The sequence below is a fragment of the Arvicanthis niloticus genome, chromosome 1, assembly GCF_011762505.2.
Source record: "Arvicanthis niloticus isolate mArvNil1 chromosome 1, mArvNil1.pat.X, whole genome shotgun sequence".
NCBI classification, from domain to species: domain Eukaryota; kingdom Metazoa; phylum Chordata; class Mammalia; order Rodentia; family Muridae; genus Arvicanthis; species Arvicanthis niloticus.
Genome location: NC_047658.1, coordinates 136466498 through 136476331, shown reverse-complemented (window position 1 = coordinate 136476331; position 9834 = coordinate 136466498). Strand labels below are relative to the sequence as shown.

At 45.6% G+C, this 9834-nt stretch overlaps 1 long non-coding RNA gene across 1 annotated transcript; it reads right to left on the bottom strand.

The window, feature by feature from the left end:
* Positions 1-1249: 1249 nt before the first annotated feature.
* Positions 1250-8531, bottom strand: LOC143435590 (uncharacterized). Its single transcript, XR_013106067.1, has 3 exons — positions 8224-8531; positions 4081-4257; positions 1250-2086 (listed from the first exon to the last, which is right to left on the bottom strand). It is a non-coding gene; the product is annotated as an uncharacterized LOC143435590 (long non-coding RNA).
* Positions 8532-9834: the final 1303 nt, after the last annotated feature.

Below are 9834 nucleotides of genomic sequence, written 5' to 3'. Positions count from 1 at the left end.
CACCCCCCTCCGAGGAACACCTATCTGTCTAATGACTGTAACCCAGCACCAGACCCTACTCCTGGCCCACTCTTGAGTATGGTTTGAGAAACTCCCTGTCATAAATTGATCTACCCTCTTGCCTGTGACACAGTTGTTCATCCATGACTGTCAGGAGATGAAAGATGAAACCAGGTACCCGGGAGCTGCAATAGTTACTTTAGTGGAAACTATTTGGGCCCATGCCAGGTACCTTAGTCCAGAGTGCAGAACTGATTGACCTGACCCAGGCTCTCAATGGGGAAAAGGAAAGTCCACCAGAATATACACAGGCCATCAGACTATTGGGCATGTCCATGGTATGATTTGTAGAGAAAGAGGGTTTCTCACTGTTGGGGAAAAGGTATTAAAAAATCTTGGCTTGCCAGGCAGTAGTGGCACATGCCTTTAAACTTAGCACTTGGGAAGTAAAGGGAGATAGATTTCTGTGAGTTCAAAGCCTAGTCTGCAAAGTGAGTTCCAGGACTGCCAGGGCTGTTACACAGAGAAACCCTGTCTCAAACAAACAAACAACAAACAGAAAAATCTTGCTTGGTCCTCCTAGAGGCCATCTGGCTTCCCCTACAAATTGCTGTCCTCTACTGCTGGGCTTCTGACCTGGCCACACAAGGAACAGCCCTAGGCCCAGTGGGGCCTGTTGATATCCTGATAATACACCATGACCTGGTACTTCCTGAGACTCCATGATAAAGGAAAAAAAATGGATAGCTCAAACCCATAGGTTGATGGAGGACACCAGAGGGTAAGACCATTCTCCCAGAAACAACAGGCAAAACTGTTGGAAACTGACCTTCACCAGACTATTCATCTGGGGTCCAAAATCTTTCTGTGTTGTTTGGACCAAGGTATGTTATACCTAGACTGGACAGTCTAGTGTCTCAGCCAGATGTCAGGTTTGTGCTCAAGAAATCTCAAAAAACAGAGCCAAAAATGAAAACACAGACTTAATCCATCAAAGTCCATCAAAATCCAAGTCAAAGTTGTGGGAAATTCTCTACATGTACTAACCTTGCTTTTTGGCTTCTATAGTTCTGCTTCTGGCTGTTCTTGTTACCTGAAGTGTGTCAATCCAGAATATGATTTTTGTGCTTAAAATCCACCCTGAACATCCAGTATAGTCTCTAGCCAGCTAATAAGGACTTTCTTTTTTTATTAATCATTTTATTCATTTACATTTCAAATGATAGCCCCCTTCCCCATTACCCCTCCACAACCGATCCATTCCATCCTTCCTCAGCCCCTCCCTTTTGCCTCATGGGGGTGCTTCTCTGCCCACTTACCCACTCCTGCCTCACATTTCCCTATGCTGGGGCATCAAGCCTCCACAGGACCAAGGACCTCCCCTCCCATTGAAGTCAGATAAGGCCATCCTCTACTACATATGTGGCTGGAGCCATGGGTTCCTCCATGTGTCCTCTTTGGTTGGTGGTTTAGTCCCTGGGAGCTCTGGGTGGTCCAGTTAGTTATTGTTCTTCCTAAGGGGGTTGCAAACCTCTTCAGCTCCTTTAGTCCTTCCCCTAACTCTTCCATGGGGTGGGGCGGCAGGGCTGGAGAGATGGCTCAGCTGTTAAAGGCTAGGCTCACAATCAAAGATATAATAAAGACTTTCGTTGGCTTACAACCATGTCTGAGCATTCTTCTCTGGGGGATACTCCACCACAGATAGGAAGTTGGTATCAGATAGACCAGTGTGTTCCATTCTTTACATATCAAATCTATGCCCTCCTTTCTCTTATTTCGGTATTGGTTATCTGAGTAAATCTAATCTCTCCTTTTGCAAAACAGTCTACCTTTTTCCTCCGTGAAATATTATAATCCCTCGGAGAAATTATTTCCAGATCAGACTCTTTCACAGTCGCCCTCTCTGGTACCAGTTATTCCCTGTGCTCTTCCACCACCTTCCAACTTCACTGTTTTCCAAGCAGGATTTGGTAGACTGGAATCCTTAACACAGCAATGCAGAGATCATAAAAAGCCCCTTTGATGTAACGGTCCTCTATATGATCGAAACCACATCCGGAAGAAAGGCTAACAGTTAGCCCTGGGCCTGAAACAACAACAGAGGAAAACTCCCCAAAGTGCTCTCTTAGGGAGGGAGTATTGGACAACGGGCTGGTTTGTTGGATAATGTCAGCTGGGTAATTTTTGGGACCAAGGCTATCTGAAGGACAGACAGCTGCAGTGAATTCCAAGAAATCTTAAAACATGTGTTTGTTTGGGGTAAGGGGTAAGATTTCTAGAAACATTTGGTAATTTCTGTGCTTACACGTGTTTCAGTACTTGCCCAAAGATATTCACTCAGAACTACACAACAAAGTGAGTTTAGTTTCTGAAGTATTCCATTGACATATGCCATCCTAGAAGATTACTTAGACTTGGGATGGTTTGGCACACCTGTGAGGCTGGGGGATTACCACAAATCCAAGGATATGTTAAACTGTACAGTAAGTATCAGGCTAACCAGAGCTACACAGCAAAAGCCTGTCAGAGAGAGAGAGAGAGAGAGAGAGAGAGAGAGAGAGAGAGAGAGAGAATATGAGAATTTGGGAAACACAAGCCAGTTGTGGTAGCACATGTCTTTAATCCCAATACTGGCAGAGGCAGAGGCAGAGGCAGAGGCAGAGGCAGAGGCAGAGGCAGAGGCAGAGGCAGAGGCAGAGGCAGAGGCAGAGGCAGAGGCAGAGGCAGAGGCAGAGGCAGAGGCAGAGGCAGAGGCAGAGGCAGAGGCAGAGGCAGAGGCAGAGGCAGAGGCAGAGGCAGAGGCAGAGGCAGAGGCAGAGGCAGAGGCAGAGGCAGAGGCAGAGGCAGAGGCAGAGGCAGAGGCAGAGGCAGAGGCAGAGGCAGAGGCAGGGAGGCAGAGAGAGAGAGGAGGCAGAGAGAGAGAGGAGGCAGAGAGAGAGAGGAGGCAGAGAGAGAGGAGGCAGAGAGAGAGAGGAGGCAGAGAGAGAGAGAGAGGAGGCAGAGAGAGAGAGGAGGCAGAGAGAGAGGAGGCAGAGAGAGAGAGAGAGGAGGCAGAGAGAGAGGAGGCAGAGAGAGAGAGGAGGCAGAGAGAGAGAGAGGAGGCAGAGAGAGAGAGGAGGCAGAGAGAGAGGAGGCAGAGAGAGAGAGGAGGCAGAGAGAGAGAGGAGGCAGAGAGAGGAGGTAGAGAGAGAGAGGCGGCAGAGAGAGAGGCGGCAGAGAGAGAGAGGCAGAGAGAGGAGGCAGAGAGGCAGAGAGAGAGAGGCAGAGAGAGAGAGGCAGAGAGAGAGAGAGGCAGAGAGAGGAGGCAGAGAGAGAGAGGAGGCAGAGAGAGAGGCGGAGAGAGAGAGGCAGAGAGAGAGAGGCAGAGAGAGAGAGGCAGAGAGGGAGGCAGAGAGGCAAAGGCAGGATCTCTATGAATTCGAGGCCCCTCTGGTGTATATAACGGTTGTAGGCCAGGATTAGCTACATAGTAGACCCTATCTCAAGAGAACAACAACTTTTTTTAAAAAAAAGTAGATAAAGGGGAGGGAGGAGCATTTCCAGCACTCATTCAAGATGGCAGCGGCCACCAGCACCCACGAAGCTTCAGGGCCACTCCAAGGAGCCTGATAGACCCACAGGTGCTTCAAAGGGAGTTGTAGCACTGGAGGATGAGCCTGCAAGTACACAATATCTCCAGAACGACTTTTAAAAAAGGCAGGTCTTATGGGAAGATGTTTTTAAAACGTGGTTTCATAGGGTTAGGAAAAAAAGATGGCAGAACGGAGTGGTAGGGAGAAGCAGATCTAGAGATGCAGAAGTAACAGAAGGAACAAGGAATAGGGCTGGTCCTCAGGCCCCGCCCACTAGGCCAGGGCTGCCACTCAGGGGCAGCAGCTGGTGCCACTCTGCCTGCTAACCCTGCTGTGGGGATCCAGGGCTACCTCGCTGCCCTTGTGTTGCAGGTACGATGGTTCTGCCCAGGGTACTGACAGGGTAGCTAGTGCCGAGGGCAGGGTGGTGTACAGCAGCCTGGATTTTGCACAGGTCCCACCGCCAGACATACTGTCCAACTGCACTGACTCTGAACAACAAGATTACCTGAAATGAATGGTTCATTTTCTGGATTAAGTCTCCTTGAAAGACTTCTGTGGTCCATGCCACCTCCAGAGGCCATGTTGATGTCTATAATTCTTCCTGCTGCAGCAAGCCATGTTGATGTCTATGGTCCATGCTGCTGCGGGAGACCAGGTCCACGTCTGTGATCCAAGCTGCCCCCTGAAAACATGTGGAAGTCCCATGATCTATATAGCCACGGGATGCTATGGGCAATAAAGCTTTCTCTGCTGTGGTATCAATGACTGTAGATTCCTAACCAAGAATGAGAGACATTGAAGGCTTCTTTGACAACCTCTTCCCCCCACCCCCCCACCCCAAAAAAGAAACAGACTAGACCGGAAGCTATTGAAGAGAATCCTTAAAGACTGTGATAAAATCAACTTAAACAAATCAGTAGCCTTCCTCTACTCGAAAGATAAACAGGCTGAGAAAGAAATTAGGGAAATGACACCCTTCACAATAGTCACAAGTACCTTGTAAAATACCTTGGTGTGAATCTAACCAAGCAAGTGAAAGATTTATATGACAAGAACTTCAAGTCTCTGAAGAAAGAAATCAAAGCTCTCAGAAGATGGAAAGGTCTCCCATGCTCATGGATTGGCAGGATTAATATAGTAAAAATGGCCATCTTGCTGAAAGCAATCTACAGATTCAGTGCAATCCCCATTAAAATCCCAACTCAATTCTTCACAGAGTTAGAAAGAGAAATTCTCAAATTCATTTGGAATACCAAAAAACCAGGATAGCAAAAACTATTCTCAACAATAAAAGAACTTCTAAAGGAATCACCATCCCTGACCTCAAGCTGTACTACAGAGCAATAGTGATAAAAACTGCATGGCATTGGTACAGAGACAGGCAGGAAGATCAATGGAATAGAATTGAAGAAATGAACCCACATACCTACGGTCACTTGATCTTTGACAAAGGAGCTAAAACTGTCCAGTGGAAACAGGACAGCATTTTAAACAAATGGTGCTGGTTCAACTGAAGGACAACATGTAGACGAATGCAAATAGATCCATTCTTATCCCTTTGTACAAAGCTCAAGTCCAAGTGGATAAAGGACCTTCACATAAAACCAGAAACACTGAAACTAACAGAAGAGAAGGTGGGGAAGACCCTGGAATACCTGGGCACAGGGGAAAAGTTTCTGAACAGAACACCAATGGCTTATGCTTTAAGATCAAAAATTGACAAATGGGACCTCATAAAATTGCAAAGTTTCTGTAAGGCAAAGGGCACTGTCAATAGGACAAAACAGCAACCAACAGATTGGGAAAAGATCTTTACCAATCCCACATCTGATAGAGGGCTAATATCCAATATATACAAAGAACTCAAGAAATTAGACTCCAGACAACCAAATAACCCTATTAAAAATGGGGTACAGAGCTAAAAAAAGAATTCTCAATGGAGGAAACTCGAATGGCCGACAAGCACCTAAAGAAATGTTCAGCATACTTAGTCATCAGGGAAATGCAAATCAAAACAACCCTGAGATTCCACCTCATACCAGTCAGAATGGCTAAGATCAAAGACTCAGGTGATAGCAGATGTTGGCAAGGATGTGGAGAAAGAGGAACACTCCTTCATTGTTGGTGGGATTGCAAGCTGGTGTCACCCACCACTCTGGAAATCAGTTTGGCGGTTCCTCAGAAAATTGGACATACCATTACCTGAGGACCCAGCTATACCACTCCTGGGCATATACCCAGAAGATACTCCAACATATAACAAGGACATATGCTCTACTATGTTCATAGCAGCCTTATTTATAATAGCCAGAAGCTGGAAAGAACCCAGATGCCCTTCAACAGAGGAATGGATACAAAAAATGTGGTACATTTACACAATGGAGTTACTCGGCTATTAGAAACAATGAATTCAAGAAATTCTTAGGCAAATGGATGGAACTAGAAAATATCATCCTGAGTGAGGTAACCCACTCACAAAAGAACACACATGGTATGCACTCACTGATAATTGGATATTAGCCCCAAAGCTCCCAATACCCAAGATACAACTCACAGACCTCATGAAGCTCATGAAGAAGGAAGACCAAGTATGGGTGCTTCAGTCCTTCTTAGAAGGAATAACAAAATACTCATGAGAGCAAATATGGAGAGAAAGCGGGGGGACAGAAACTGAAGGAGAGGCTGTCTGGAGACTGTCTCACCTGGGTATCCTTCCCTTGTGCAGTCACCAAAGGTAGACAATGATGTGGATGCCAGGAAGTGCATGCTGACAGGAGCCTGATATAGCTGTCTCCTTAGAGGTCTGCCAGAGCCTGACGTACACAGAGGTGGGTGCTCACAGCTAACTATTGAACTGATCATGGGGTTCCCAATGGAGGAGTTAGAGAGAAGATTGAAGAAGCTGAAAGGGTTTGCGGCCTATGGGGAGAGCAATAATACCAACCAACTAGAGCTCCCAGGGTCTAAACCACCAGCCTGGGAGCACATAGGGAGGTTACCCATGGCTCCAGCTGTATATGTAGGGGAGGATGGCCTTGTCAGGCATAGGTGGGAGAGGAAGTCCTTGGTCTAGTGAAGGCTGGATGCCCCAGTGTGGGGGAATTCTTGAGTGGGGAGGTGGGAGTGGGCTGATGGGTAGTGGGGGCACATCCTCATAGAAGCAGGAGGAGGAGGGATGGAATAGGGGGTTCCTGGGTGGGGGGAAATGGGGCAAGGGGATAACATCTGAAATGTAAATAAAATATCCAATTAAAAAAAAAGACTGTGATAAAGATGTTGAGGTGTAGCAGCTCCAGGGGTGGGGGTAGGGAGGTTCTTTAAAGGGCTGGCCACTGGGAGCTTGATAATATTCTCTCTCTCTCTCTCTCTCTCTCTCTCTCTCTCTCTCTCTCTCTCTCTATATATATATATATATATATATATATATATATATATATATATATATATCACAAATTGGAAAAAATAGAAAACTGGGGGGTGGAGGGGAAAGGTAAAAAAAAATTTTTTTTTTAGTTTTTTCGAGACAGGGTTTCTCTGTGTAGCCCTGGATGTCCTGGAACTCACTCTGTAGACCAGGCTGGCCTCAAACCCAGAAATCTGCCTGCCTCTGCCTCCTGAGTGCTGGTATTAAAGGCGTGTGCCACCACTGACTGGCAAGAGTAAAAAATTTAACACGGCAATACTTCCTATATGCATACCCTATTAATGATCATAGCTAATTTAAAAATGTATAATTCAGAACTCCTTTGGCTAGGTCCTTACACTTTGTTTAGCAGGCTTTAGAATTTTGAGAGCTTTAGGGCCCTTCTTTCTGGTAGACTCGTGGGACTCATTTCAACTTGTTCATCTTTGAACAAGGACATTGGAACTGAGACGCTTGATCATGGAGTGCCTTACAAACTGTCAAGAGTGTTCCCACTTCCCGTCTTTCAGGGGTCCACATGGAACACCTGAGTCACCTCAAACTCCAAGTGTCTGAAAATGGAGCTCATCCTCCCCTCAGATGTGAGGTTCCTCCTTGATGCACCATCTTTATCAGAGAAGAGACAACGTTTTCTCTGGTTTACCAAACTTAATCATGTTCAAGAGGATGGAAGTTCGGGGGCAGAATGAAGGGGTGGGTGGCTTGGGGCTGAGTGCCCCTTAGGGTGTATGAGGCCCTACATTCAACCTCCAGCAACAGACACAAAGGATAAAAAACACAGGACATTCTGTGGATTTTTCTTTGAAATGTTCTCTATTCCATCCCAGCCTGACTTCTAGAATTTCATGCCAACTGGAGAATGGTCAATAAAGGGAGACCAAAATCAGTGTTCTTCAGCCTCCCCACCCATTCTTTTCTCTAATATGGTCCTCATTGCTTGGTGACACCAATGGAAATTATATATATATATATATATATATATATATATATATATATATATATATATATATATTCTATTCACTTCTATTCACTGTTGGATATGGTGGCACACCCCTTTAATCCTAGCACTTGGGGCAGAGGTGAGAGAATCTTTGTGAGTTCAAGACCAGCCTGGTCTACATAATAGAGCTCCAGGATGGCCCCGGACTACATAAAGAGATCCTGTCTCAAAAATCCAAATGAAAAAACAAAACCAAACCAAAAAACTCAAGCCTGTTTACTTACCTATTCTTGTAGGCCAGAGGGCAAACAGCCAAGAGTCCTTGTCCCACCACCGGGGCAGTCAGAGAACAAGATGAAGAATCACACTAAGATAAATATGTAAGACCTGACGGTCTGGAGCAGAGCACTGGGGTAGGAATCCTAGGGAGTATCTACTTTGACTACTGGGTGAGCGGCAGTTTGGAAAAGGCAGAGAGACCGCTTGGCGAGCAGCAGAAAAAGGCTGTTCCAACTCTCTGGGCAGCAGCTTGGACTTTGTGGAAGGGGAAAGGAGGTCATGGAGAAGACAGAGCTGTGAAGCAGCCATGAGTGGACTGGCTGATGGACTGAATGACAAGTGGGAGGGGCTGAGCTGGAGACCACACCCAGTTTCTAGTAAACAGTTTGAGCAAAGGGCAGTGCCAGTTACTGAGATAAGGAAGACAGAACGGAAGTGGAACTGAAGAACAGAAACCAAGGACTCCATCGTTGTACCTTATAAGGAAGGGGATGTCAGGAGGCTCCAAGGTGAGCCTTCTTCCCATTAGGCCATGGTCTCTCAGAGTCTCATGTGATAGCATCTGAGGCCTACAGCTAAGACCACTGGCTTGGCTGTAACTGCCTAATTAACGGACCACCAATACCTTAGAAATGGACCTTTATTTATGTATGATTGTGTTCTTGGTTCTGCTAAAAACAAACAAAGTGTATGAGCTCTTTCCACACAGGACAGGGATTTGGTATTCTGGTAGGCATTCTAGTTGGAATTCTAGTAGTCTGTATTCCTAGATCCTGGTCACTTCAGAACAAACTATATCTACCACCTTTGAGGCAAGAGTTGTGTTTTTGTGTCAATGCTACGAAAATTGGAGAAAATAGCAGCCAGGCACTGATGTGATACAGTTCCGCTTCATTCTGGTTCCATCCACTGTTCCCGTCACATGTTCACAGCACCAGTTCAGAATCACACACTACATGGGGTTGACGTTCATCCTTAGTTCATCCTTAGTTCATCCAATCTGGAAAAGTCCTTAACTTTGCTGTCGCTGTCGTTGTCTTTCATGATCTTGATCATTTTGAGACCACAGTTTGGTATTTTCTCATGATTAGACTCATGTGCTCTATCTTTCCGTGGCTGAACTACTAAAGAAGCAACCATGTTCTCACGGACCACTGAGCTTTGCACTTCAGTGACATCATTAAGGTGGCATCTGCCAGGCTTCTTGATTGTAAATCACTTTTTCCTTTTGTAATAAATACGCATTTGGTAACAATGAACAATGAATGATACTGGAAATCAAAACGCCTCTGTATTTCCTCAGATCACTTCATATAAATGTGGATGGTGAATTACAAAATCGCTTCCGTTGCTGTTCAGAGTGCCCAGCTTTGGCCAGTAGGAATAGCTGTGGCTAGTTTAGGCATCCTTCATCCTTCTCTCTGTACTTGCTGGCACAAGGTTTTCCAGGTTCATTTTTATTTTATTTTACTTAAGGTACTGGTGATTTATTTATTTTTCTTTATTTTTACAATGCTAAGCTTGAACCAAGGGCTTCATGCATGCTTGTCAAGCTTTCTCCCCTGAACTATATCCCTGGCTCTTGTTTTATTTCTCTACTTATTTAAGATTTATTT